At 42.8% G+C, this 26328-nt stretch overlaps 1 long non-coding RNA gene across 1 annotated transcript; it reads left to right on the forward strand.

Moving 5' to 3' along the window:
* Window positions 1-785: 785 nt before the first annotated feature.
* LOC145806041 (uncharacterized) lies at window positions 786-1489 on the forward strand. The gene is made up of 3 exons (XR_014348469.1): window positions 786-944; window positions 1031-1129; window positions 1370-1489. It is a non-coding gene; the product is annotated as an uncharacterized LOC145806041 (long non-coding RNA).
* The last annotated feature ends 24839 nt before the right edge of the window (window positions 1490-26328 follow it).

Genomic DNA, 26328 nt, shown 5'->3' on the forward strand with positions numbered 1-26328 from the left:
TTTCACACTGACTGTACGCTGCTCACACTATGCACTGCACACAATACACTGCACAACACACGGCTCTGCTATTTCCGCTTTATTCTGTGTATCCTGCTTTATCTGATGGTCATACTGACATCTGTTTTGCAGCTGTGGGTTTACGCCTACTTCCCCAGGCTTGCACCCGTACCATTCGCGGAGCCTCCTCCGGCTGTTCCCTTCTCGAGTCGCTTTGACGGGAGATGCACCCGGCGACCACGAGAGACATTCGGCTTCTTCCGCCGATATTTCGACACCATCACCCCCACAGAGGTATGCTTTACTTTCAGTTCGTTTAGCTTCGCTTTCCCACTGCATGTTTCAATAACAGTAGATAACAAACTGTCTGTTACTTTCAGATCACATAGCGGCCATGGGCTTCGCTGCCGTCGGCGATGCGGGGTCGGTTCCCTGGTGCTGAGGAGACCTCGCGTTTCCGGATCTTGCTAGAGGGCCCGGTCTGTCGGGCTTGGTACCTGGGGGAGCGTTTTCTACGCCAGACCCGCGGGTTACCTGAGCAGATAGTCCCGGCTCACCCTCCTGCAGAGATGAGGGAGACCGAGGGGCTGACCACTGAGCAGCTGGGTGATTACTCCATCGGCTGGGAGAAGGCCGGCTTCCGAGGCACCGGCGACTATCAGGAGTACGTGCGGACGTACCTGATGCGACCTTTGAGCGGCCGTCGAGCAGAGGGGGCCAGGCCTGTGGCATCGGCGGCTGGGGCCGGAGCGGGAGCAGGGGCTGGATCTTCGAGGAGGGCCCGGGTCCGTGGCAGGAGCGGAGTGCGGGGTGGACGAGGAGCTGGCTGGCCTGCCCTGCCCGCTGTACTGACTTTCCAGGGGCAGGGTAGGGCGACCTATCAGATCCCCTTCGCCCCTCCACCGGCTGGGCATGAGTTCATTGACATCCCCGACCTTCCGCCGGTATGTATCACTGCACTTCGTACAGTTATTTCATTTCAGTTTACTTGATATTCCACAGAATACTAATGCATCTGATACCTTTGCAGGCTTCTTCTGAGTACACCCGTCAGTCGTTGGCGATGAATGCCTCGATGATGGGGATGCTCCAGCGGACATTTGACCTTCTAGCCGTCTACAGCATACCGGTATGTCCTTCTGACACTGGCCTCAAACCATTCATTCACTGCTTTACATAATCTGATGCACGGCACAACACCCGATACACTGATCTCACAGTATCTGAACACTGCATACACTGCATTCTGCACTAAACTCTGTACTGACAAACTGCTCACGGCATTCATACACTGTACTCACACACTGCATTCTGCACTGATAAACTGCTCACGGCATACTGATGCATTTCCCTTTCGTGTACTTTTCAGCCTCCTTTTCAGATTCCCATGGCGGGAGGTGCTCCAGCTAGACCTTCTGTCTCTGCTCGGGGGAGAGATGAGGAGGGCAGGATATTTCCCCGTACCAGGGGAGGGCGTACTCACGTCGGGAGTAGCTCGCGAGCTCCAGTCCCGGACGATGACGATAACGACGACGAGGAGTCAGAGGCGGAGGCAGGGTCATCGGAGGAGGAGACCGGAGGCGGTTCTAGCTCGGGCTCTGACGACGATGCTGATGATGCTCCTAGACCCTCGTCCAGGAAGAGGACCAGGACGGACTGACGGCCCTTCGGAGTGCTTGACACAGATGCAGATTTTTGCTATCTTTTCTTTCTTTCTTTGTACTTTTCTTTTTGGTTGGTAGATAGATTACCTTGTACTGCCGCAGGCAGATTTTGTTTCCAAAACTTGTACATTTGAAAAGATAATGAAATGAACAGATTTTCACTTAAAAAGTGTTTACATTTACATATCTTATGCATTGCATCGCATCTCATCATGTTACACCTCAATGTAAATGAAATTGATTGGTTATCTGAAAATTGAACACTTGCACTGTAATAATCAGATAACTAAACAGCCAACAGCAAAATAACCCAAGCAACCCACTGCCTGATTCTGGACACACAGCCCTTACTCTGTTGGGGATTGATTTGCATTCAGCCCATAACACGACATTTGATTCATTCTTCACACGACAAACTTTAAACAAAATAGCCCAGTCTGACAAGACGGCCTTCAAAGGTGAAACCAGTTGGAGTCGAAATGCATTCAAATGTAGAGAATGGCACAGCATTCTAAGCATAAGCGATTTTTTTGAAATCGAATGAGGGTTTTTCAGACCGGGATATCGAGCCTACAACTGAACATAGCGGGGAGGACTCAAACATAGGTACACGACCTAAACACAACGAGACACGCTCGGGAGAGACTCAAAACAAAAGACGAGACCGTCAAATGAAAGAGACACGACACACAGACGCGTAAACGAAGATGGGAGACCTCGGACCACGAGGAGCCAGTTCAATCTGGGTATTGTTTCCCACCCTTTCTGATTTGTGATTCTCACATCACTCAACTCTCAAGCTCGGATTTTCTCTCGAAACCCTTTTCCTCGCTTTTCTCTCAACTTACACCTCTCTATTCTTCATTCTCTCATTTTCCATCCCTCCCCGGGGTGATTGATGGATGAATAGGAAGTTGTGGGTTCATGCTCAACATCGTTAGCTCACAGCTATTTCTTCTGGCGGGTAGAGCGCCCTCCTGGCAAGTACGTCGATGACGGGGGAAAGACAGAACGCCTGGCTCAACTGTGCCCCTAGTTCATCATTTTAACCATTCTTTCGTTTTTGCTTTCTACTAAAACGGTTTTGATCAAAACGAGAGTCGGATTAACGTACTTGTTCAATTTTTGATTTGAAAAACATGCAAGTCAGGCAGCACGCACTGAAAATTTTCCTTTTGGATCTAAGACAATGGTCCGGTTTTGGAAAACGAAATAGTTTTCGAGAAAATAGTCAACCTCAGTAAAAATTTTCAAAAACTATTTTTTCAAACAGCTGATGCTTAACAAGCATAGAACTTACCCTTCGAGATGCGCAACCTCGGATCGGAGGCAATGGAAAATTGCCCCTGGTTTGAAGGGGAGCGGGAGGCAACGGAAAGTTGCCCCTGGTTTGAATGGCGGCTCACGGCGGCTGGTGGCAACGGAAAGTTGCCCCTTGTTTGGGATGGTGCCGCAGCAATCCGCAGACAGTCTTCATTGGCGGTGGTCGAACTCTCAGACACAGAGATGACGAAGACGGTCACAACACATATATGGACACAATCACCTTGAAGGGTGTTGGCCACTGGACTTTGGGATGAAATCGAAACCATTGCATGGACTGAGACGCTTATGAAAGCGTTGGGGGCTGGACTTCATGATGAAGTTGCCTACGTATCCCAAACATGGGAATCAAGCCTTACGTAGTTCCGGTTAAGGTACACTCGGGTATTTTAACCTTCACTTTTTTAGGCTCTCACTTTTGCCAAGGCGCCCAATGCGGGTTTTCGACCTTGCGAGCTTCTTTTCATTTTCTATTTCTTGCTTTTTCATTTCTTTTTCTTCTTTCTTCTTTTTTTTTTTTGCATTTTTTTCTTTTTTTTTTTTTTTTTGCTCTAACTTTTGCCTGGACCGCCCTTCCGGGTTTTCGACCCAGCGAGCCTCTCAAAGGGTAAAAAGTGTAGCAAGTCCATGCCAAATGTTTTTTTTTCTGAAGTTGAAGCCTCTCTGTGTCTAGAAGAATGGCTGTTGTACTGATTTGCGGAAGTATCCATCCCGGTTACTCCACGAGCTCCTTCTGGTGAGATCCACTCCTTCTGATTTGGCTTTGGTGCCTCTCGCTCGAGGGCTACTTCAAAACTGGCCACACGGGCCTTTATGGCGTTTGTCCGTTGAACTTTCTGAACATTCTGAACGGGTTCAAAGTTTGAACGGGTTGAACCTTGAGGCTGAGAGCGATCCTAGGCTGCGCGACCTCAAGAGCGATTCCACACATGTCTTCGCAGGGCCGCGTAAAACATTTGCTTTTGAAAGTTTTTAAGAAAGCGACAAATCGCTCGCGCCGAAGATAGTGTGGAACCAATCTGGATCAGGCCAGGATCCTTTTCAGTACTCACGCCGACAAGCATGATTTCATTCATAAAAAGGCTTAGCACGCCTCTCTTTCTCTCAAAATGATCAAAATTTTGCAAAACCCGAGGAATTCCTTCCTCTTCGTTTTCATCACCGCAGTGTTCAAAAAGGTTTGTTTTTTTGAAAAACTTATGTTAATGCAATGAGTTTGGCACACAGGAGAGCAGGCGAAATGTACTGTCAGCCCATTCGAATTCTCCGCCACTTATGCTGAAAGCAAGCATGAAGGTTGAGACAGCAACAGCTGTTTTGATCGGCTTTGTTGGTGCAACTGGCCCCTCGGCAGAAACAGACTCAAAACAAAACAGATAATAATTACAAAACAAAATGGTGTTCGGGACAACAACCCCAGAATCACCAGGTATTATATACAACGGGGACTGACTCGATACAACAAGACAGACCTTTAAGCAAAAAAGACTGACTCAAAACAAAGAGACAGACTCAAAACAAAAGACTGACTCGATATCCAAGCCAGGATTTACAAAACTCGGTCTCACCGATGCTCAAAAATGCGTGCCAGACGCTTCATCAAAAATGTACCAAATGTTGCCCGCAGGCGGTTCACTTTACATACTCGCAGTATCTGAGCCCTCGAAATCCAACAACTGAGTGGTGACGGGCTTGCCTGAGGTAGGTGGTAGGATAACCTTGTTATCAATCAAATCCTGCACTTCATGACGAAGGCGGGAACATCCATCGGTACTGTGACCGGACTGTTGATGGTACGCGCAGTACAAGGTAGCATCATGAGTGGCGGGGAGATTCTTCAGGAGTGGCCGGGACTCCAAAGGCTTAAGATGCCCATTCTTCACCAATATTAGCAATGCCCTAGACAAAGGCATGTGGAGGTCGTGAAAGACCCTGCGCCCTCGGGGCAGGTACTTTGTATTTTGAGGATTCTTGCCAGATGCGCTGGCGAAAGGATCAGCTGGCGCTGCCTTGGCTTTTTGAACCTTCCCTGGTGCAGGGTTGGGAGCTACTGGAATTGTCTGGGCATGACGGGGCCCATCCCGATTTTCTGTCTGGCTTGAACTGCCCTTGGTTGGAGCGGGGAAAGCATCATCTACAGCTTTGGTCACTATTGCAGATGTTCGTTGCTTGTTCATCCCTCTGGCCTTCAAAGCCTCGACTGCCCACAGCAGTTGTTCAATAGGGTCGGCGTCTATTTTTGCCTTGTCCTTTCCTTTGGCCTCAGCCTGATCGAGGGTCTGGGTTGGTGCTGACATGTCGTAGCTATAGCCGGAAGCCACCTCCGGCTGGCTGAGCTCTATCACAATCCGCCCCAGTAGCGGGGGCTCCTGTGGTACAAAATTCCCGGCATACGGCGCCGCTGGCGGTGAAGCCGACATTCCATAGGCGAGGTCTGCCACAGACCTTTGGAGATCGCCTATCATCCCCATCAATTCAAATGTGGTGGGCTCACGAGCCTGGTATAACTGGGGAGCCCAAACCGGGTGCACAACGGGCGACCTGGGCGGATATGACATACTGATGCTGGCCTCACTCTGCGGAGTGGTTCCCTGCTCCGATACAGCCGTCATAACCACAATCTCTTCTGAACTTTGTGTCGCCATAAATCCTGCCTCAGCAAGGGGGGGACACTGACTATTCTGTTTCAACTCTGCCACTCTCTGAACTGAAAGGAAAAACAGACAGCATTTCAACCCAAACTGATCAAACACGGGTGTAGCCACACAACTGTACCCTACTGCTGATCACTGTTCCCAAATTTCTGTTCCCGAAATACTGAATCTGATACCCGCGGATAACTGATTCCTGATAACTGATTCTCAACAATACTGATTCTGGCGCCTTCAGGCCCGATACTCAAACTCGTAAACTGGTATATGCGTTCCTGTAGAGATACACTCTAAAAGCACATAGCAAGTAAAGAGAACAAAACACCCCTATGTTGGGGTAGGGTTTCCCTGTCCTATTTTGTCAGGAGCTAGGGTTTCACTACGCACACAGCGGTTTCAAACAACCTAACATCGGGTAAGCAGCCTGTCCTAATTTGGAATGGTCACTATGGATCCGAATATGAACTAGGTCGAATGGTCAAAAAGGGTGCCCCGGTAAAACCGGGGTTTGTGTTCCCATACTGTCAGAGCCCATAGCCGGTCAGCCTTATGGACATGCCTTGACAAGACAAGCCTCCGGCAAACCGTTCAGGAATGGCAGATGGCAAACACTGTGTTCCTAGGCGCACCAATGCACATGCAATGCAAAGAAACACATAAATGAGATCAAAACAGGATATCATGAGTTCGAGTCAAGCTCTCTAAAACTCCCCAGCAGAGTCGCCAGAAACTGTAGACGGCGCCCGCGTGGACCTCGCGCTACAGTTCGGACTCGATTTGTGTCACGGTTCTTAATCTGAACCAAAGAGTCCAAATCTGGAAAATCGTTTTGAGAAACAGATTTTTGAAAAAGTAGTGCCAAACATGGACTGCTTTTCCAGATACAGAGTCGCCACCTAAATATTTTTTATGGGAGAATTTAGGAAACCCTGACTCGGTGCCGAAGGCCACATGTCCGTCATCACCGGAGTTGTCTCGGCTCGGGAGCTTGGGTACGATCGGGGAAGGTCAGCTATGAGCACCCCCTTTCGCCCGGTCCGAAGACCGGCCTCTACTAACCGTGATATCCGCATTTGAAAACTTTGTGTGTTCTTATTCCAATTATTAGCCTAGAATTACTATGTTATGCGCACAGCAAACAAGTATAGACTAGATTGCCTAATTTGGAAATAAACATTGCATATCCGTTCGGTTTGAAAATGCTTTGGAATTTGCTACTCGCAAGTAGGCTAAAATACGGATTTCAACGAGTTTTTCCAACTCAAACAATCCGGCCTTCACCCACAGGCATTCAAAACAGTTTAACACATAAGCATCTAGCCACATGTTAAGCATGCTGTTATGGTAACATTCACACTCATGCGATATGCTAAAGCGGAAATACTTACATAGTACTCCGTGCCAAAACAAAGAACTTGTTAGCAAACATGCATGATCCAAGTCCATGTGAAGTGCCTAATGCATCGCATACAAAATGTTGCTAGAATAGGCTCGGCTATCCTAAACATGGTATGTGAGAAATGCACAACTTTCACATATTCAGTTTGGAATTTGACATACATATGCAGTTAGTATGATGTACCGAGCTCAATGCATGTAATACAAATGCATGGATGCACGCATGCATAGCATAAGGTATGCTAAAATAAATGTGCCCTAATCTACCATCATAAGCAGGTAAATAAAAGGGAAGAAAGAAGTGGGATTGGAAGGCATACATCACACGCACGCACACTTATTACAAATATGCCCTCACTCGGAGGGACCAAATAAATATTACAAATTAATTAACTACGCAAGCTAATTAAATATTACAAATTAATTAATTAACAAATTAACTAATTTAGGAAAACAGTAAAACGTCCCGAGAAGCGCGCCGCCATGCGCAAGCTGCCTCTGTTTTCCTCCCTTTCCTCTTCTGGAGGTTGTCAAAACCTCAGGACTACATCCTTGGACAGAGGGGATCATCACCGGCTAGATGAAATTTCCACCGGCAGTGTTGTATGGCCATCGGCACAAAGTTGAAGCTGTCGGCAGAGAAAATAGTGCCGGTCGGCACATTACACTGCCGGTCGGCAGAGTATTCCTGCAGAACCTGCAACTCACAGCAACAGAGGGCAAAACAAGGCATGGCAGCACAATTCAAAGCATGTATGCACCAACCATGTCTCTTATCATTGTAATGACTCAAAGGGACATGTGCCTCGGTTCTCGGACCACCAATCACGCATTTCCATGCATGATGGCCCAAGGAACCAAGTATGCAACTTTGATTTCAAATGCATGCAAACCAATCAAACAAATTAAGCCCTATTCCTATCACCAATTCAAGGAACAAGGCATGCATGCAAAATGCAATGCAACCTAGGCATACAAGCTAGGAATGCAACATGGCATGGAAATTAACTCATGCAAGCATACAAACATGCATATGGCAATGCAAATGGATGGCAAGATGGACTTATACATGAATTAGGCAACTCTAAAAAAGGCCTAAAACAGTAGCCATAAGTGCTAAAGAGTGAGAGCTAAATGGCATGCACACATACATGCACATAAGGACCAACACTTAAGCATGAATCAAACAACATTCAAGCACACTTGAAAGGGGTAAACAAAAGCAATTAGCATGCAACATAAGCATTGAAATCATGTTAGGATGGTGCCAAACCAAGCAACAAAATCAAGCCAAAACATGCAACGAATAGCCCAAGTGTTCAAAGCAAATCAATAATGCATTGAACTACACTTATCATGATCAAACATGGCATGCATTAAACAACTAAAAACAGATTTTTAGCATGTTAAAACAAGGCCAAAGGACTCCTTAGATGGCATCTAAGTGGCCCAAATACAAAGGCATACACCATGGCCAAAACATGGAGCATTGCAACACATGCTTCCAAAGCGTTAAAGAGGCATGCAAGGCAATCAAACAAGCATGGAAATGGGACTGAAATAGCATGTGGGATGATTCCAAATCACCAAAACAATGCAAAGATGGCATGCTACACATGCACATACACAAGGCCAACAAGCCCAAATACAAAGGAGCTATATAATGCATGCAAAGATCGACCCAAACGATTATGGACAGAGCTAAAACATGGCAAAATAAGCACATAAACTTCACAAATGCAAGCCTAAAACATGCTCCAACAAAGGCTAACAACCTAGAACATGTTAAGGCACAAATAGGGCATTACATGGCAACTATGCTAAACATGCATGGAGTTCCAAAACCAACTTTAAATCATGTTATATCATGGATATATAAGCATGAAAAACAAACCAAATATGCTCAACACACACTCAAGCATAGGCTTCCTTAGGAGGCCAAAATAGGTCCTCTTCAAGGACAACAAGGAGAGGGGGGTGGCCCTCTCCTTCTTGGGACTTCAAAGCATCATCTTCACCACTGAAATCCCTCAAGATTTCAGTGGTGAAGAGACCTCAACACCAAAATCCCGGAGCTAACACAAAATGGCTCAAAATGAGGCCTTTTGAGGCCTAAGGGTGGTCAACAACCCTCAAACAACAAAACACTCTTAATAAACAATAAAGAGGGCTTAAAAGTAGAACTTTTTTATGTTATACAATAATCACAAAAACAGCTCTAAGACTAGTAGAAAATCAATGCAAAAAAGGGGGAAAAAAGGACTAGTTTCTCACCCTTGATGCCTTCTTCAACAAAGATGCTCCAATGGCCTCCTTGAGCTTGAATCCAAGACAAAAACTTCAAAACACACTCTTTGGAACCTCAGCTCCAAGAGGAAGGTGAAACACTAGGTGTTTGTGTGCAATAATGAGACACAAAACACCTAGTATGCAAAATGAGAGGAAAAGAGAGATAGGTTGTGTATGTCTAACCCTAACCCTAGAAAACCAGAGCTCTCCTCTGTATTTTCTCTCTCAAAAATGTCTAAGCCTCTCCTTTTTGCCTTAGAGAGAGTTCCTCTCTATATCCCTCTTGTAAAGCTTACAAGACAAGCTTTGCAAGAGGGAGATCCCTCCATACACGTGTATGGAGGGGAGCAAAAGCTATACAGCTGTCCAAAAATATCTGCAAAAGCAGATGAACAGCAATCGGCCGGCAAAAAATGCCATCTTGGCCAAAAAGAGTGCCGACCGGCACAAAAGAGTGCTGACCGGCAACAAAGAGTGCCGGCCGGCAAACTATATTGCCGGTGGCAGCAAAAACCAGGCGGTGGCATCTAGCCAATGCCGGTGGTGGGTGGGGATGGTCTACAAGCCTCACCCTGCCTTTCCAAGGCAAAACACAAGTGTTTGGTGCAAAACCAGACACTAAACGGTCGAGTTCGGGGATCCTGAGGCAAGGCGCGTGAGCCGAGACCTCCGGGAACTCCAAACGAACACAAACATGGAAGATCACCGTGTGTTCAAACAGTGACGTCCAAGTCTTGAGGACGGTCAAAAATGGGGTGTCTACATTGGGCGAGTTTGTTACAGGTTGGTTGAGTTTAGAAACCAAAACTAGTTGCCCAGATTTTGGCCTGTACGCTCGAGCGGGGGTTTTGGCGCTCGAGCGGAGATTACACCCATTCAGTATTTTCCTGTGCAGCGTTGTACGCTCGAGCGTGGTATTGGCCGCTCGAGCGAGGTTGTCTGAGTGCCGCTCGAGCGTCGAGTTGGAAGCTCGAGCGGAGGCCTGGTTCTGTATAAATGCTGGGAGAGTGCATCCGGCGCTCGAGCGGAAGTTTGGACGCTCGAGCGGGAGTCTGTGAGTGACGCTCGAGCGGGGTGTTTTACGCTCGAGCGGGAGACTGGGTTTAAGTCCCGAAATTGTGACTTTTCAAATCACTTTTTACTTTCTCTTCTCTCTCCTACTTTTCCAAAAACACCATTGTTGAGCCTCTCACTCTAGAACTCTACCTTCTCTCTAGGTTTTGATCTAGTAGGAGTGATTTGCTCACCTTTGGCCTTTACAAAAAAGTTGTTGATCGTCGAGGGCTACTTTTTAATCTGAAAATCTTGGGTTTTGGAGCACGTTGGGTTTTTTCGTCTTCTCCTTTGGGACTCCGAATTTGAGGTAGGGATATCCTACTCCTCTCTATGGGTTTTGTCTTTAAATTTTAGCATTTTGAGATGTTGGGGTTGGTTTGGTAATTTTGTGGAAGTTTGGGGGCTTTTGTGTAATTTTGCAAAAGTTGGGGTTTTATTCATAATAAACCTAGATGCATGATTGGAATAGAGAAATGGAATAAATGTTAAATCATTGATGAAAATGGGACCTAAGGGTCGAAATGTTAATTATGGGAATTGACCTAATTACATTGTTTAATTAATTGGGATAATTAATTGTGAGGAATGAGGAAATGAAATGTTGATTGAATATCCATTGTGCATTTTTTTTTTTTGTTTAGAAATAACTGCTTTGGGCTATCGGTGGAGGATAGTCGTGATTGTTGTAGACAATGCATGATGATTAGGCAAACGGAAACTAATCAATGGAATGTGTCATGGAACTTGACAGTTGATAGAATACATTGACTACATGTATTGAGTGATTGTATATAGAACCAATGTGTTTGTATACGCTATGTGTAGAGGAGGAGATGGGGGATGTACTCCGCGGTTTGGGAGAAGATAGGGGATGTACCTCTAAACCGGATAGTGTTGGGAGAAGATAGGGGATGAACTCCGTAGATACAGCTCATATGCTTGTCTAGAGAAGTGAAGATAGAGCTTATATGCTTATCTTTGTGAAGTGTGGATATAGCTTATATGCTTATCTGTGGATATTGTTGTTATACATATCTGTTGAGAATGTGGGTAGTGCTTATATGCCTATCCGTTGAAAAAGGGAAAATAAAAGGTAACTTGGACTCATAAGTCGTATGACATAAATATGTGATTTATGTGAATGTATCAGTGTTGGCCATCTATCAATTGCTAATATTTTAGTCATTGTTCATGGTTGGTTTAGTGTATCTCTACTGGGCTGTGGCTCACCCTATATGGGAATATCATTTTCAGGTACAGGTAGCATGCCACCTCCAAGGACATAGCTTGGGAGGCTAGAGGCGGACATACGTTTGTCGATATCTTTTTGATGTATTACATGTAATTTCAAGCCAAGGGCTTAACGTGTATGAGTTAGTACTCTTTTGATGTAACCAAGTGTTAACTTGGAAAGCTGTAAGCCCGTAGGGCATTTTGCTTTTGTTGTTAACATGTAATACTTTTGTAATGAAACAATGATGAATAGAAGAATGTGGTTATTTCATATGTTAATGAATGTCTTATTTGATGGGTTTATTGTTATTATTTTGAGGGCGTTACAACTTGGTATCAGAGCGTACCGGGTTCGAATACTTTGGGTACGTGGGAAGTGATTAGGATCACAATGGGTTTGTCTCGCTTGATAGAGACTTTGATGTAGTGTCACATGCTATGTATTTAAATTGATAACCTGCTTATGTGTTTATTTGGGTATGGGATTTAGTTTCTAGGATGTTGATTGGATCCTTGGGTTTCTGGGAGTCTTGTTGGAAAAGCACTTGATCAATGCTGTTTCTAACCGGAACTCTAGTAACGTCTCGGGACTATCATTATCCGGAAATGAAATTCGTAAGTGCTTATGTGTTTATGTGCTTATGTGGAGTGAATTACAGTTGTCCATGCATTAGGACATGAGTGTTTAGTTTCGGCACATTTATGAATGTGCTAATGTTCTGTCTTACCTTTATTAGGATGTCAGGACGAGGAAGAGGTGCTAGGCGTGGTAGACCTGCGAGGCAGGAAGTACCGTTACCGGGTGAGATTCCGGCAGTGCAGGAGGGAGTTGGTCAGGCCAATGTGGCCGAGCTAGCAGGTCAGCAGGCTATGGGTGCCTTGGCCAGAGAGATAGCAGGAGCTTTGGGTATTCTTAGAGCTGGGAATCAGGCAGCTGAGGCAGGGCCTTCTTTCTTGAAGAGGGAGTTTTTCCGGTCAAATCCGGATGAGTTTATCGGGGATCCGAAGGAGCCACTGAAGGTTGATGAGTGGCTAGAGCAAATGAGTAAGACGTTCGAGATGCTTGCCATCGAGGACAGAGCACTGAAAGTGACCTTGGCATCCTTCTAACTGAAGGGAGATGCGGGTCAATGGTGGAAGTACGAGAAGGCTCGTGTTGGTGGTACTTGGGAGGTGTTTGTGAATGCTTTTCAGGAGAGGTTTTTGTCTGCAGCAACTAGGGAGAAGCTGAGGGACCAGTTTAGCCGGCTTAAACAGCAGGGCTTGTCAGTGGCCGAGTTTGAGGCTACTTTTACCAGTCTGTCCAGGTTTGCACCGGAACTGGTGGCGTCCGAGGAACGCCGTTGCTATGAGTTTGAGCGGAAGTTGAGGCGGGGCCTCAAGTTGAGAGTTGGTGGGTCGTATATCCGAGAGTATAGACACCTGGTAGATGCTGCTGCACATATGGAGATTATGATGCAGGAAGAGGATGAAGAACAGAGGGGCTCCAAGAGGAGCCAAGATGGTCAGAGTGATGGCAGAAAGCAGAGGGGTTATAACCCTCAGCAGTCTCAGGGAGCAGTTTCTAGATCGACCTTTCCAGTGACGAGTGCAGGCTCGGGGAGAGGCAATCAGGGGGAGTTTGCTTGTTACAAGTGTGGCCAGCTGGGTCACAAGGTTTCTGTTTGCCCGCAGAAGGGTGGGGGTCAGAGAGCTGCTTCTTCTTCAGCTAGACCGCAGAGTCAAAGTTTGGGCAGGGGGCAGCCCTTGTCATGTTATCAGTGTGGACAGCCTGGGCACCTGAAGAGGTTTTGCCCGCAGTTGAGTGCCACGTCAGGAGCGTCTGGTTCTAGGCAGACGCAGGGTTTTCAGCCAGCTCAGTCTGTGCAGGCCTCGAGGGCCAATCCGGGAGCTTCGTCATCCCAGTCTGTGCAGCAGTCTTTTGCTCCGAGAGGTGAGCAGGTAGACCAGGGGCCTATGGGGCGCGTGTATGCTGTTACCGCACAGGATTTAGTACCGGCTCCATCGGTAGTGAGAGGTACTTTTCTGTTTTGCAACTCGGTTGCTATTGTGTTGATAGACACGGGTGCATCTCATTCTTTTGTATCTGCTGCATTTGCATCTGTTTTGGAATTGGAGTTAGCACAGTTAGCATATCCTATTTGTGTGGTATCGCCTTTGGGTGGTGAGTTGATCTTGAAACAGGGTGTTAGAGGTTGTGATATAGAGGTCGCCGACTATAGGCTTCCTTTTCCGTTTGTTGTCATGCCCATGAAGGGTTATGATGTTATTTTGGGTATGGACTGGCTATCGTCATACCGGGCTGTTATCGATTGCTACCGCCAGAGGGTCACGTTATGTACCTTGAGCGGGGAGTGGTTCCATTTCTTGGGAGACCGGGTTGGTAGTGTTTTGCCATCGGGGTATGATTCGCGAGGGCGAAGTGAGCTTAGTGGTCTACTTGCTAGCTTTGAGAGTAGTGAGTGTGATGAGACCCAGATTGTATTTCCGAGGGTGGTTTGTGAGTATTCGGATGTCTTTCCCGAAGATCTTGTTAGTTTGCCACCTCACCGAGAGATAGAGTTCTCTATTGATTTGGTGCCCGGCACGGTGCCGATTTCTATGGCACCTTACCGTTTTGCTCCAGCAGAGTTGGTTGAGTTGAAAGTTCAGCTCCAGGAATTGCTAGATAAGGGTTTTGTTTGCCCTAGTGTTTCGCCGTGGGGAGCACCGGCCCTCTTTGTTAAAAAGAAAGATGGTGCCTTGAGATTGTGTATTGACTACCGGAAGTTGAATCGGGCTACGGTTAAGAATAAGTACCCTATGCCCCGTATAGATGATTTGTTTGACCAGTTGAAGAGTTCCCGTTGTTTCTCTAAGATAGACTTGAGATCGGGTTACCACCAGTTGAGGGTCAGGGAGGAGGATATTCCTAAGACGGCATTCCGTACGCGGTATGGCCATTATAAGTTTCTGGTGATGCCATTCGGGCTTACCAATGGACCGGCAGTCTTTATGGACTTGATGAACCGGATCTTCCGGGAATTCTTGGATCGATTTGTAGTCGTTTTTGTGGACGACATTCTTATCTATTCGCCTTCTGAGGAGGAGCACGAGGAACACTTGAGAGTGGTGCTTGAGTTACTTAGAGCCCATAGGCTGTATGCCAAGTTTGGGAAGTGTGAGTTTTGGCTGAGAGAAGTCAAATTCTTAGGCCACGTGGTATCCGGGGAAGGGGTGTCTGTTGATACATCCAAGGTTGAGGCAGTGCAAGATTGGGCACAGCCTAAGAGTGTGTTTGAGATCCACAGTTTTCTGGGATTAGCTGGGTATTACCGTCGGTTTGTGAAAGATTTCTCCAGATTAGCGTCACCGTTGACTAGGCTGACTCGGAAGGGAGTCAAGTTTGTGTGGAATGAGACTTGTGAAAAGTCGTTCCAAGAGCTGAAAGTTAGATTGGCTACCGCTCCGGTGTTGATTATTCCGGAGAGAGGGTTGGGTTATGCGGTTTATTGTGATGCCTCACGAGAGGGTTTGGGTTGTGTGTTGATGCAAGAGGGGAAAGTGGTAGCTTATGGCTCACGTCAGTTGAAAATACACGAGAAGAACTACCCCACACACGACCTAGAGTTAGCGGCTGTGATCTTTGCCTTGAAAATCTGGAGGCACTACCTTTATGGTGAGAAGTTCGAGGTGTTCTCGGACCACAAGAGTTTGAAATATCTGTTTACACAAAGAGACTTGAATTTGAGGCAGAGGAGGTGGATGGAGTTCATCGAGGATTATGATTTTGAGTTGCATTATCATCCGGGAAAGGCCAATGTTGTGGCCGATGCCCTTAGTAGAAAATCCATTAGTGATGTAGCTAGTATAGCCATCCGAGAATGGGAGATGTTGGGAGCACTTGGCGAGTTTGATTTGCTACTGGGCGAATCTGTTGAGGTTGCGGCCTTGTTTTCTGTTGTTGCGCAGCCTACACTTGTGACTAGAGTGTTAGAGGCACAGAGAGGTGACCTTGAAGTAGAATCCATCCGAGAGAAGATCTCCAGTGGGAAAGTTGAGAAGGGTTTGACGGTGTATCCCGACCTGAGTGTGAGATACCGAGACCGTTTGTTTGTACCGGAGTCTTGCAGAGAGGAGGTACTCCGAGAATTTCACCATTCGCGCCTTGCGGTGCATCCGGGAGGTACTAAGATGTATCAGGATTTGGGCCGCCAGTTTTGGTGGCGAGGTATGAAGAGAGATGTGGCTGTTTTCGTATCAAAGTGCCTTACTTGCCAGCAAGTGAAGGCCGAGCATCAGAGGCCAGCGGGTTTGTTGCAACCCTTGCCTATTGCCGAGTGGAAGTGGAAGCATATCACTATGGACTTCGTTGTAGGTCTTCCGAGGACTCAGTGGGGTAGTGATGCTATTTGGGTGGTTGTAGACCGGTTGACTAAGTCGGCGCACTTTATTCCTATGCGCGTGAGAGATTCGGTGGATCATCTTGCCGACTTGTATATTCGGGACATAGTGAGATTGCACGGGGTCCCAGTGACGATCGTCTCAGATAGAGATCCTCGTTTTACTGCTAGGTTGTGGCAGAGTTTGCAGAGTGCCTTGGGCACTAAGTTGACCTTTAGTACGGCTTACCATCCTCAGACTGACGGGCAGTCCGAGCGTACTATTCAGATCCTCGAGGATATGCTTCGGGGTTGTGTCCTGGACTTCAGTGGGACGTGGGAGAGGCACTTACCCTTGGTAGAGTTTGCCTACAACAACAGTTTTCAGTCTAGCATCGGTATGGCACCGTTTGAGGCCTTGTATGGCCGACCGTGTAGGTCTCCAGTTTGTTGGGCCGAGGTGGGTGATGCACCTCTGTTGGGTCCGGAGTTGGTTAGTTGAGCTTATCCGTAGAAGGCTTGTTACAGCCCAGAGTTGACAAAAGAGTTATGCCGACCGTAGGAGGAGACCTTTGGCGTTTGAGGTAGGTGATCATGTCTTTCTGAAGATATCACCTAGGCGAGGTTTGATGAGGTTTGAGAAGAGTGAGAAGTTATCCCCTCGGTTTATTGGTCCTTTTGAGATCCTTGAGAGGATTGGCGAGGTTTCTTATCGGTTAGCCTTACCGCCGCAGTTGTCCGGAGTACATGACGTGTTTCATGTGAGTATGCTTCGGAAGTATGAGCCAGATCCATCACATGTGTTGGATTGGACTGATTTAGAGGTAGATGAGGATGCCTCGTATGAGGAGAGACCGGTTCGGGTCTTGGATAGGCGGGACCAGGTCCTGCGTGGCAAGACCATTCCTTTTGTGAAAGTCTTGTGGAAACATCACGGAGTGGAGGAGGCCACTTGGGAACGTGAGTTGGAAGTCCGCGAGAAATATCCGGACTTGTTTGTTGATATGTAATCTTGTATTTAGATTTTGAACTATTGTTAAACTTAAGAGCTTTTATATATGTCTTAAGTTGTGAAACATTGAAAATGTTTTGGTTTATTGGAAGTATGTTTTGGAACTTGCCTCATATGGAAGTTGAATGTAACATTGTACATGTTAAATATATTGTTGAAATTGGAAAGATAGTGCATAATGTTGATGCATGTTGGAAGTACATATGTTGTTTACATATTATGAAATGTCTCTTGTTAAAAGGATGGGATGACCGGTAATGGGTCGAATTGTTGAATGTTAAAGTGTAACATTGTTTAAAATGGAGGAAAACCTGTTTTTGAAAACTTGTGCTTAATTTTGGGGACGAAATTCTTTAAGGGGGGGGAGGTTATAGCGATCTCGGGTTTACCCTTGTTATACCGTGATCCGGACATGTGTCCGTGGATGTTGGTAGTTGTTTATTATTTTGTTTACATCCTTTTTACTTTGTATTTTGAGTTATAGGATGTGTTGGGCGAGTTTGTTACAGGTTGGTTGAGTTTAGAAACCAAAACTAGTTGCCCAGATTTTGGCATGTACGCTCGAGCGGGGGTTTTGGCGCTCGAGCGGAGATTACACCCATTCAGTATTTTCCTGTGCAGCGTTGTACGCTCGAGCGTGGTATTGGCCGCTCGAGCGAGGTTGTCTGAGTGCCGCTCGAGCGTAGAGTTGGAAGCTCGAGCGGAGGCCTGGTTCTGTATAAATGCTGGGAGAGTGCATCCGGCGCTCGAGCGGAAGTTTGGACGCTCGAGCGGGAGTCTGTGAGTGACGCTCGAGCGGGGTGTTTTACGCTCGAGCGGGAGACTGGGTTTAAGTCCCGAAATTGTGACTTTTCAAATCACTTTTTACTTTCTCTTCTCTCTCCTACTTTTCCAAAAACACCATTGTTGAGCCTCTCACTCTAGAACTCTACCTTCTCTCTAGGTTTTGATCTAGTAGGAGTGATTTGCTCACCTTTGGCCTTTACAAAAAAGTTGTTGATCGTCGAGGGCTACTTTTTAATCTGAAAATTTTGGGTTTTGGAGCACGTTGGGTTTTTTCGTCTTCTCCTTTGGGACTCCGAATTTGAGGTAGGGATATCCTACTCCTCTCTATGGGTTTTGTCTTTAAATTTTAGCATTTTGAGATGTTGGGGTTGGTTTGGTAATTTTGTGGAAGTTTGGGGGCTTTTGTGTAATTTTGCAAAAGTTGGGGTTTTATTCATAATAAACCTAGATGCATGATTGGAATAGAGAAATGGAATAAATGTTAAATCATTGATGAAAATGGGACCTAAGGGTCGAAATGTTAATTATGGGAATTGACCTAATTACATTGTTTAATTAATTGGGATAATTAATTGTGAGGAATGAGGAAATGAAATGTTGATTGAATATCCATTGTGCATTTTTTTTTTTTGTTTAGAAATAACTGCTTTGGGCTATCGGTGGAGGATAGTCGTGATTGTTGTAGACAATGCATGATGATTAGGCAAACGGAAACTAATCAATGGAATGTGTCATGGAACTTGACAGTTGATAGAATACATTAACTACATGTATTGAGTGATTGTATATAGAACCAATGTGTTTGTATACGCTATGTGTAGAGGAGGAGATGGGGGATGTACTCCGCGGTTTGGGGGAAGATAGGGGATGTACCTCTAAACCGGATAGTGTTGGGAGAAGATAGGGGATGAACTCCGTAGATACAGCTCATATGCTTGTCTAGAGAAGTGAAGATAGAGCTTATATGCTTATCTTTGTGAAGTGTGGATATAGCTTATATGCTTATCTGTGGATATTGTTGTTATACATATCTGTTGAGAATGTGGGTAGTGCTTATATGCCTATCCGTTGAAAAAGGGAAAATAAAAGGTAACTTGGACTCATAAGTCGTATGACATAAATATGTGATTTATGTGAATGTATCAGTGTTGGCCATCTATCAATTGCTAATATTTTAGTCATTGTTCATGGTTGGTTTAGTGTATCTCTACTGGGCTGTGGCTCACCCTATATGGGAATATCATTTTCAGGTACAGGTAGCATGCCACCTCCAAGGACATAGCTTGGGAGGCTAGAGGCGGACATACGTTTGTCGATATCTTTTTGATGTATTACATGTAATTTCAAGCCAAGGGCTTAACGTGTATGAGTTAGTACTCTTTTGATGTAACCAAGTGTTAACTTGGAAAGCTATAAGCCCGTAGGGCATTTTGCTTTTGTTGTTAACATGTAATACTTTTGTAATGAAACACTGATGAATAGAAGAATGTGGTTATTTCATATGTTAATGAATGTCTTATTTGATGGGTTTATTGTTATTATTTTGAGGGCGTTACAATATGTATTCAACTTGGAATTGAAATACAAATGCAGTTAGTATGATGCGCCGAGCCCGGTGCATGCAAAACAGATGAATGATGCAAACATGCTGTCATACTGTATGCTTATTGAAATATGCCCTAATTTAACCATTATAAGCAGGTAAATAAAAGGGAAGAAAGACGTGGGGTTGGAAGACATACATCACACTCACGCACACTTATTACAATTATGCCCTCGCACAGAGGGTCCAAATAAATATATAGTCCCGAATAAAAGAATATTACAGTCCAAATAATACAGTCCAAATAATATACAAATTCCTAATTAATTAATCAAATTAACTAAGAAAGCTGTAAAACTGGCGTGCAAGCCAGGGACTGCCTTGCTTCTGATGAATGATGCATGTCTGGGCTGCCTTTGCACGGAAATCCATGACGATGCCCCAATTAGCCTCTGTTTACACCTTTTCTTGAAATGCGCACCAAGCTCCAAAAAGTTGCTGATTCTTCATTTTGCTGCAACAGAGAGCAGGAAAGGGGCATGGCAATGTATTTTCACAGATATATGCATGCCTCGATCCTCGTGCCACCAATCACGCATATCGATGCATGATGGCAGAGGAGTCGAAATGTGCAACTCAATATAGAATGAATGCACGTGTAAACACAACAAGAACCTAACTCCATCATGGGTAATCCGGAGTGTCGGTGACTTGGAATTGAGACACGTTCCGTCACTCGGAGTACGAAATGTACCTCGTTTTCCGTGCTTGGGCTAACTCCTATCCTGAACACGATGCGATATGCATGACATGCATGAAATGCAACTAAGATACAATCCTAACATACACAATGTTATGGAATGGCATACACGCTGCACGAGGTAATACACAACCGAGCATACACAATGCTATGGATGAAATGGCATACGCAATGCAATAATGGGCTTACACCAACATGAGAGAGCCTCAGCCACACTCACATAGGAGGCCATCAGATGAAAACAAGACAACTCGAAATGCGTGCACGCGTGCACGCAAACCGAGGACCGACCCTCAGGCACCGAAATGCCACTCTAATGAGACATGGCAAGGACATGGAATATGATATGCAAATATGCAAAAATCAGCAGCAAAATGAGGGGCAAAACAGCCCCGAATCATGGCAAAATGATACCCAATGCATGGAATTTCTCCCGAAATGCAAGATTAAGTACGTGAAATGGCTTACAGCTATACAAAGCATGCATAATTGGTACATGGAATGAAAAGACAGAAGCAAGGCAGCCTCAAAATAAGCATTTTTACAGTTCAAAGCATGGCCAAACAGAAAACACAAATAGGGAAAAAATAGCATGCAAAAATGGCCCTAAATATGAGATAATGAAGCAACTCACAGCTGCTGACCCCAAACAGATTACGGCCTTTCAACAAAGTTGAAGAGGGGCCCAAAACATGATCTTTTACAGTTTATGGAAAACCACAAAAATCAGCACAGGTATGACTAAATTCTCATGCAAGAAATGGGCCAAAAGATGGCCAAAGAAGCAAGTAGTGGTTTCTGGCCTTAAACACAAAGGGGCCCTTCAACAACATTGAAGAGGGACCAAAAATAAAGCACTTTACAGTTGAGGGCCGGACCCAAAACAGTATGCAAATATGTCAAAAATGCTATGCAAAATGAGGTCCAAAAGAGAGATATAACATGAAGTGTATAAAATATGCCTCAAACCATGAAAGGCCCTTAATGAAACATCAATAATGTGCCAAAATAAGACTGTTTTCAGTTCTACAAAATGACCAAAAACAGAAGCACAAGGGGCTGCCAAGTCATGCAAAAATGGGGGCCAAAGAGGGGTATAATGACAAGTGGCATATGGAGGTCCCAAACAGTGATAAGCCCTTCTTCAATGTTGAAGAGGAGCTCAAAATAAGCCTATCTACAGTTTACATCATGCTCCAAAACAGATCACACATAGGCTAAAAATACTATGCAAGATAATGGCATTTAAGAGGGGTAATGAAGCAAGTGCAAGATAGGGACCTCAAATGACAAAAGTCCCTTAATGAAACATGAAATAGAGCTCAAATAAATGGTACTTTCAGTTTTGGCCGGAGCTCAAAACAGTAAGCATGTGTGGCTAAGAAATAACACAAAAATGAGCTCAAAAGAGGGGAAATAGGACTTACCCTTGAAGACAAGTCTTGGATGCTTCTTGGCTTGAGTTTGCAGCACCCTTAGGCCTAGGAGAACACCCTCAAACTGCTGGAGTGGAGTAGTGGTGGTGATGCTTGGTGGTGATGAAGAAATGAGGTAGGGTTTTAGGGTTTTAGAGCTTGGAGATGGAGATGGAGATAGAGATGGATACTATGCAAGAGACTTTAGGGAATTTTTTGTAACCCTTCTCTCAATGCTGGAGGACAGTAATATCGACCAAAGAGAGAGAGAGCATGGAGGGAAAGAGTGGGGGAAAAAAGGACCAACCTTCCCCCACAAGCTGTCCCCCGGATACAGATATTTTTGGGGGAAAACAGCTATACAGCTGTAAAGTACACACTGTGAGGAGAGGGGCCGGCCAGGTTTTGGAGCTGCAGGTGGCCGACCGGCTACCTCCCATGGCCGGCCGGCCAAGGGTCAAAAGGTTCAAGGTGATTTAATGGCCGGCCACCACAGATAGGTGTCCTCCCATGTGTGCTCAACACAACCCTGTGGTTCAAAATTGCAAACTGTAAAACAGGAGAGAGAATAGGGAATTTTTAGGAGGGGTTCAAAAGGGTCAGGTGGAATTACTGGCCGGCCACTAACTTTTAGGATCCTCCCATGTGTGTACATCACAAATATGTGGTTAAAAGTTCAAGAAAATGGCCCAAGGGTGTTTAACATTGGCTTGGAAGTGAGAAAAACGGGCGTCGGATGGCGTCGGAGGATATATAACTGGTTGCTGGAACAATTGCTGGCCTCCCACCCTTCTACGGCCTTCCTGGTGATGAAACAGAGGTACCTGCCAAAAATGAACGAAAATCGATGCAAAACGAATGTTCGGGGGCCAAAACGCGCAGTTCGGGGCTCCGAAAACTGCCTGTTAAACACCGAAAGTGGTATTCGACCACGAAGTGGGTCTCTCAGACCTCAGTGTCCCTCAAAAGGGAGAAAATAAGATGTATGCCAAAAATCAGAGCAAATGGAGATGGTTAAGCGGTCCCGAACCGAGGCACATGGCCTAACGGCTCCGAAAACCGAGAACCGGGCTCCGAAATGGGCAAAAAGGCCTACGACCACAAAACCTAGCCTACGGCCACTGAGAGATGATCTACGAGACCTCTCCCTCCCTTTGCGAAGAGAAAACAGAGAAAACCGAGCCTAGTTCGCAAACCGAGGCAAAGCATGAAAGGGTCCGGAAGTCCGGAGGCAAGGCTCGCAGCCGAGACTCTGAAACTTCTGAACGAGCACAATATGCAACATAACCAAGCGCTCAATCGGTGACGTCTGAGTCTTAAGGTCAATCAAAAATGGGGTGTCTACAAGGTATTATTAATTGGTGTCCCTAGAGCACAAAAAATATATATATTAAAAAAATTAAAAACCAAAAGACATTTTTTACTAAATTCAATAAATTTTTAAATATAATTTTAATACACCTTTTTAGTTTAATCTCAATATTAAAAAAAAAATAAAAAGTATACTAATACATTTCAAAATTCAAATTTAAGGGTTACTAAATATGAAAAGCAATCTATTAATTTAAACTTAAATTAGGCATAATATAAATTCAAAATTATAATGATATATCCCATGATTTATAAGTTTTAAACATAAATTTAAAATTATCATGATTAGCTCATATTTTTTGTATTTAAAAGCAATAAAAGTGATGTTGAGATTATTTATATATTTTACAAAAGAATTATTTTAAGAAGAGATATTATGAGACTTTTAAAACCTCATACAAAATCTATATACTATTATAATTGAAAGACCTTATCATCCTATTAAAGCTTAAAATTGCAATCGTTTTTTCTTTTCTTTTCTTTTTTTTATTTTGTTTAATTTTTGTTAATATCTGTCACAATATGTTTGGTTTATAAATTAATTTTAAATTCTTAAAATAAAATTTTAAATTTAGATTTTTCCTTAAATTATGTTACCAGAATAAGATCAATATTCATTCCTTAATTTATGCATATTTTATTAAATTATAAAATAAAATTTTGAATTTAATTTTTTTTTTAAATTATGTTACTGCAATTAGACTGAGATCAATATTCACATGTGTCATAATGATGTGTCCTAATTTTATTGGCCTGAACATAATATGTTATTAAATACACGTATTCAAATTATTAATCACTATTAAGAGTTTATATTTTTATTTTATTTTTTTGTCATTTTTTCGTTTTAAATTTTATAAAACAAAAAAAAACACACAAAAAACAAAATATGTCCTTCTAAACTACATGGACTTAAACAATAATTTTTTTAAAAACAAATAGTTTTTTTTTTTAACAAAATACAAAAACATTAAAAAAAAATGAAGGACTTTTTTAACAATTGCCAAACATAATGGATTCTATTTTTTTTTTTAAAAATCTTAATTGTCAAATAAAAAAATTAAAATAAAATTTAAAAAAAAATTGACTTAAATAGTTAAGAAACACGACTCTCTTTTATACCTCGTGTATCGGTATGATACAAGTATGCGTATAATACAAACACGACTCTCTTTTAGACGCGGTCCACATGCATCTCATGCTCAGCGATGGCTACTAATTATCTATTAATAATATGCTAAGTGTCATTAAACAACAGTTTTAGTCATTTATAGTGTCGCTTAGGTACAACTACTAACCATTATATATATCTTTCACATCTTTGTAGAGACCGTCTGTATTTGATATGTTACAACACGAGGTAAAGAATATAGCTAAATAGTTATTAGGAAACAAAACACATGTCAATTTCATGAAGAGTAAAAAAAAAACTGTAAGGTAATTTTTTATGTGCCTCCAAATGTGAAAAGGATTTTGCTTTTGAAACTAGCTTACCAAGAGGGATATTAATATTCTTTTTTTCTCTCTCTTCTAAAAAAAGGTTAGGACGTGGAATACATAATCACTACTGTTTTGTTCTTCTAAGGTAACATATACTTTAGACAACATGTGAGCGGTTTGACAATATTGAGAAAAGATTAAACTTAATTTTGGACCATAAAAAGTGTTTTTATTTTCTCAAATTGGTAAACAAGGAGACATGTATTGAGGGAAAGGTATATACCGACTCTGAGAATTCAGAAGACAAAGACAAAGATAGCCCACCAAGTCTTAAGCATAAATATTAGTTTTATATTTTGATAAGCATGCTTGTTTCACATAGGACACTCAAGTTTGCAAGTTAATCACCACTTGAGCATTCTAAACATTAGTAATAATAAAGTACATTTTCACTTGTCTAGTAATAGTAATAATAAAGTACATTTTCACTTGTCTAATAATAAAGTACATTTTTATTCTTTTTTGATGTAATAGTTTTTCTGTTTCATCAATAAAGTACATTTACTTTGCTGATCAAAAAAAAAAAAACATTAGTAATAGTATCATGAAAAGTGTCATCAGAGAAGAATTAAGATCTTATTATCACTTGTCTAACAAGCAACGTACAAAGATTTCACACCAAAGTAAAGAGGGACAGTTACGTTAATAAATTATCTATTATTACGCGGATAGTCATTAAACAACACTTATAGTTGTGCATAATGTCCCCAAGCATAATCTATCATTTTGTTAGTACAATTGTTCACTATTATATATAGATTTCCCATCTTTGATGGAGACAACATATGTTTGATGTGTTGCTATACCAGGTGCATGTCACTCCCAAAGAAAAGAACACAACCCACAAAGTAATTTTTAATTGTGTGCTTCCAAATGTCAAAAGGACAATGCTTTTTGACCTAGCTTACTAAGTTGGGTTCCTAGTTCTCGTAGGACATTAATAATACATTTACTCTGTTTGGTTTTTATTTTTAGAATTCATTTTTCGAAAAATTTTACTTTTTACTTTTTCGTTTTTCGTATATTTTTTTTTTGTTTTCACTGAATTTTTAAAAATATTTTAAGCAATTTATTTTGAAAATTTCATGTGATTTGATTAAGTAATTATTGATATCCGTTTAATTTGTAAAACACGTTGAGTACACCATGTAGTCTAATCAAGTGATTATCGATATCTGATTAATGTAACTTTTTATACACTCAACCTATTCTATACATTAAACATTTGAATTATCACCCTGGGCCTAGATCAGAACCCACCAATAACGAACAGCACCCTCTAGGAGTTGAGTCCTTTTTCAGAGTAGGCAAAGATTGGTCGCCACTGAATAATCCCGTTATTAACCTTATATATATATATACTAGTGGTCACCCGTGCGATGCACAGGATTTTAGAAAGTCAATAATTACTATAAAAAAAAATTTGCTATTTGTTTATATTTCTTAATATTTTTATTTGGTTTGTGTATATAAATCTTATTTCACATCATTAAAAATATTTAATATTTCACATTATTGAAAATTTTAAAAAAGTATCATATATTAATAAATCATCACATATATAATAGCTAATTTATCTAAGAATTACTTCAGAAAATCAAAAGTAGAGTAACAAAGGCATATTATAATTAATCAAAATGACTAATATATTAAATAAAAGTAACACTAATTTTCCTTAATCAATAGTAGATATTACAGTAATCATCTCATATAATATAATAAATTAAAATAAAATTAATTTTACTTCCCATTATATTTAGTTAGTGCGTGGTTAAAATTTTTTACATGCTATTTGTTTTTTCGTTATATTGATTCTTTAAACACAAATAGGTTTGGAATGATTATAAAAAAATTAAAAAAAATGTTTGAAAATGCATTATACTTGAATTGACAAACATAAAAAATATAAATATTTAAATTATTCAAAAAAAATTAACATTTTAAATATGAGATATCTTCCATTTGC

Source organism: Camellia sinensis, chromosome 13 (genome assembly GCF_055761805.1).
Source record: "Camellia sinensis isolate YWXY chromosome 13, ASM5576180v1, whole genome shotgun sequence".
Classification (NCBI taxonomy): Eukaryota; Viridiplantae; Streptophyta; class Magnoliopsida; order Ericales; family Theaceae; genus Camellia; species Camellia sinensis.